The 4,461-nt window shown below is 46.4% G+C and overlaps 1 protein-coding gene and 1 long non-coding RNA gene across 4 annotated transcripts in view; both read right to left on the bottom strand.

Moving 5' to 3' along the window:
* The window catches only part of LOC119314728 (putative disease resistance RPP13-like protein 1), a 33,716-nt gene that overhangs the window by 19,535 nt on the left and 9,720 nt on the right, over window positions 1-4,461 (bottom strand). The window lies entirely within an intron of this gene.
* On the bottom strand, window positions 3,807-4,455 carry LOC119314779. The gene is made up of 2 exons (XR_005152452.1): window positions 4,229-4,455; window positions 3,807-4,118 (listed from the first exon to the last, which is right to left on the bottom strand). It is a non-coding gene; the product is annotated as an uncharacterized LOC119314779 (long non-coding RNA).

The following is a 4,461-nucleotide window of genomic DNA, read 5'->3' as shown; positions in this document are numbered from 1 at the left end:
ATAAGGCCCCAAGATGGGATCTCATGGGTACAGAAGGTTGCGGCGGTGGAAATAGGGTTTCGTGGTGCTCCTGGATGTTTTCAGGGTATATGAGTATATATAGGCGAAGGAAGTCGGTCAGGCAAGCCACGAGGGGCCCACGAGGGTGGGGTGCATGCCCACCCCCCTGGGCTTGCCTCCCTGCCTTGTGGCCGCCTCGTTTCTTTCTTAACGCCCACTCCAAGTCTCCTGGATTGTGTTTGTTCCAAAAATAACTCTCCCGAAGGTTTCATTCCGTTTAAACTCCGTTTCATATTCCTTTTCTGCGAAACACTGAAATAGGCAAAAAGCGGCAATTTGGACTGGGCCTCCGGTTAGTAGGTTAGTCCCAAAAAAATAATATAAAAGTTCTTAGTAAATCCCATTAAACATCCAAAACAGGTAATATAATATCATGAAACAATAAAAAATTATAGATACGTTGGAGACGTATCAAGCATCCCCAAGCTTAATTCCTGCTCATCCTCGAATAGATAAATGATAAAAACAGAATTTTTGATGTGGAATGCTACCTAGCATATTTTCAATGTAATTTTCTTTATTGTGGCATGAATGTTCATATCCAAAAGATTCAAGATAAAAGTTTAATATTGACATAAAAATAGTAATACTTCAAGCATAATAACAAAGTAATCATGTCTTATCAAAATAACATAGCCAAAGAAAGCTTATCCCTACAAAATCATAAAGTTTGGTCATGCTTCATTTTCGTCACACAAAATACTCCCATCATGCACAACCCCGGTTTCAGCCAAGCAATTGGTTCATACTTTTTAACGCGCTTCAACTTTTTCAACCCTCACGCAATACATGAGCGTAAGCCATGGATATAGCACTATGGGTGAAGTAGAGTATGATGATAGGGATTGTGTGAGAATACAAAAAAGGATAAAGTTTCACATTGACGCGGCTAATCAACGAGCTATGGAGATGCCCATCAATTGATGTCAATGCGAGGAGTAGGGATTGCCATGCAACGGATGCACTAGACCTATAAATGTATGAAAGCTCAACAAAAGAAACTAAGTGAGTGTGCATCCAACTTGCTTGCTCACGAAGACCGAGGGCATTTTTAGGAAGCCCATCATTGAAATATACAAGCCAAGTTCTATAATGAAAAACTCCCACTAGTATATGAAAGTGAAAACATAGGAGACTCTCTATCATGAAAATCATGGTGCTACTTTGAAGCACAAGTTTGGAAAAAGGATAGTAACATTGTCCCTTCTCTCTTTTTCTCACATTTTTTTCTCTTTTTTTTTCCTTTTTTTTTATTTTGATGGGCTTCTTTGGCCTCTTTTTTTTATTTGGGCTTCTTTGGCCTCTTTTATTTGGGAGATACTGGACGCAGCAAGAGGACTCTTGACAAGTTACGAGGATGTTGTAGCCACAGGCCAGGGTGCATGTCTGTAGACGAACGAAACACGTCGTTATTGTTGTCGTCATCAGTTTAGACACTAGACTGGATCCAAACTGACTCTTCATGCGACATGGAGCAATGTATCACATCGATCACAGGTAGGTGTTGATAGACAGGTCGACCAACCAACCACGGCAAAATTGTTGGAACTTCTTGCACAAGATTACTATTTAGGGGAACATAAGGAATAAGTTTTCATAATAATTTTGACAGGGTCACTAGTTTATCAGCTCGTGCGCCCTCACATGGTATCTTCTTTGAAGGTGTCGAACCCTTAGTAGGAGAGAATCTTGAGCGAAAACGAGCCAAAGATGGACACTCTATTTTCAACATCGAGTCAACCTCGTGACTTCGACTCACTTTTTTTTCGAGAAGGAGGATGACCCCGCCCTCTGCATCTGGGAGATGCATACGGTCATTTTATTGATTATTCTCGAGAACCTTACAAAGTATAACAACAATATGCCTAAATCCACCATCTTGGCAGTATCTGTCACTACTCCTATCCAAATGATGAAGGGGTGCAACCTGGGCCACATACCCATACCTCACACCTAAGCCTAACATCTAAAGCCGGAGGCCCCGACCGAGCCATCTGCCGGGTACGGGGCTCAAACAGGTCTGAAGCACTCACATGTTTCGCCGCCGCCATCTTCCACTAGTCCATCTTCAAAGCAGATTGAGGTGACAACCTTGGCAGGTCATCCGCCATCGATGCCACCACGACGCCAAACGACGACCTCCACCTACGCGAGCCTTGGCAGGTCCTCCGCCATTGACGCCACCACGACGCCAGCCGACAACCTTCACCTACGCGAGTCCATCTCCAAGCAACGGACGTGAATCCATGATAAAAAAGGGTTGCACCACTGCCGTCTCCCACCACCCACAAGCGCCACCCAACCCCAAGGTTCCCAAAGCGGCGCCTTCAAGAAGGGAACGACGTCGTGAGCGCCGCCGCCGCCCAACAGAGTTAGGGCTTTCGCCCGGGAGACCTAGGGGGAGGTTTAGTGAGGAGATCAGTCCATACCGACGCCTCTAGGAAGGGAAACAACGCCCTCAGGCGTCGCAGTTGGCGCAGCCGGTGATGGCCGGCCCGGGATTTCGCCCGAACTAGATCTCCACCACCAGCAGCACCACATGTACAGAACCGGCGACCGAGAGGAAGCACGGCCCGACCAGACTGGCCCGCACGCTGAACATGGGAGGAAGGGAGGCGCCAGATCGCGCACACCGACCGCCGCAGAAGCCGCCGCCGGCCGCCAACGACCATCAGATCCCGTCGCCCGCGTGGTCAGGACACCAGATCCACCACCCGCACGGCTGTTAGCCGGCCGTGCCTTGCCAATGGAGCCGCCGCTCCAGATCCGGGGTTCCCCGCACAGAAGCAGGGCAACCGAGGCCTCGCCGCCACCATCTTTGGCGTCCCGGGCTTGCCCGGCGGCTGCCTCAGGAGGCGGCGAGGGTGGGGGTTCGGAGGAGGGGCAGCTAGGGTTCGGAGGAGGAGGCAGCTAGGGTTGGGAGGAGGAGGCGGCTAGCTCCTGGAATTTTCACATGTATAGATTCACGCCTGACTTCGACTCACTTGAAAGGCAAGAAGATGGAAAAGGACTATGCTTCTTAATTTCCAAGAAACAACTATATTAACTTAGCCAGTAGGCAAGATGCAGTATAACTTAGCTTTCTTTCAGAAATTTTGACATCCAATTCATTGAGTGAAACTGAAACCTTACCTCCACACCTCACGGAACCACCTAGCTAGTAGTAGGACATTTCTGGCCGCTAGAAAAATAGGCCTTGTCACAAGTTCATCAGCAGATGTTCGAGTAGTACAGTACGTTGCTCTTTGTGAGAGCACGCTAACATCAATGCTGTTTCCATACAGCCGTCATTGGCCGTTGTCGTGATCCTTCTGCTCAGTCGTATCTAAAACACATCTAAACTTGGCCTAATTCCAGTAGGAAATTCAGGTGGGGAAATTGAGGAGAAAGTACTATTTCTAACCATTTTGTGAGGATTATCGATGGATTTCTTGACATTGCCGAGAAATGATAAACAAATAGAAAACGGTCGATGAAGATACATTTCCACCAAGATTAGGCCAGTTCCCCACCCAGGCTTCAGTTCTGAATCTCCATCGGCGGCGGGCAGAAGCTTCAGTTTCAGCTGGCAGTGCAAATGATCTTTCCATCATGCTGAATTCAAAATGGGAAGTACGTACGACCACCAATGGAAAGTTGTAGCGAACAAAGAGCCAGCAAACAAAAATAAAAGCTTGGCTTTTGCTGACAAATAAGCAAGAGAGGCCTGAATTATCCAACTCCTTGGCATGCATTACACAGTGCACTGATTAAATAGCATTCACCAATCAAATTAAACGGTACTGCCCACATTATTACAGATCAGAAATAGTACTGAATAGTATACAGAATTCTCTCACACTCACTCACAAATAGTCATATGAAACAGTAGTCGGCCATACACGTCTGGTGCACATTGAAAATCACAGTGCACAATAAAACAAGCACATGGAAAGTAAGAACAAATCCTGATGGCTCCACATTCCTTCACTGATTCACGGACTTGTGATTCCTAGCCAACCTTCTCTTCTTTCTTCTCTTTTTTTGCGGGAAAATCTAACTAGAATTTTCTTCTGAGGCTAGCAAATGGATGAAAAAACATAACAAAAGTTAGTAGCAGATCATCATGACACAGCCCATTTTTCATGATACAAAAAAAAGAATGTAGAAAACAGGATTACAGTCTTACATGCTGGGTCTTCAAATCTTTGGTCGGGGATGTGCTTGATCTTCTGCCAATTTGGATGTCTGACTGTTTGACACGACTTCGTGAACTCACCACTGCAGTATGCAACACAAAACTTCTCAAGAGAACGGGGCAGTGTTGGAAGCGACCGGATATTCAAGCACCCTTCGATTTGTAGTTCCTTGAGCGATGTAAGGTGCTCCATATTGCCTGGTAAGGCATCCCAGTTGCACCGA

Source organism: Triticum dicoccoides, chromosome 1B (genome assembly GCF_002162155.2).
Source record: "Triticum dicoccoides isolate Atlit2015 ecotype Zavitan chromosome 1B, WEW_v2.0, whole genome shotgun sequence".
In the NCBI taxonomy this organism is placed as follows: Eukaryota; Viridiplantae; Streptophyta; class Magnoliopsida; order Poales; family Poaceae; genus Triticum; species Triticum dicoccoides.
The sequence above is the reverse complement of the archived record's forward strand: the minus strand, read 5'-3'. Positions and strand labels throughout refer to the sequence as shown.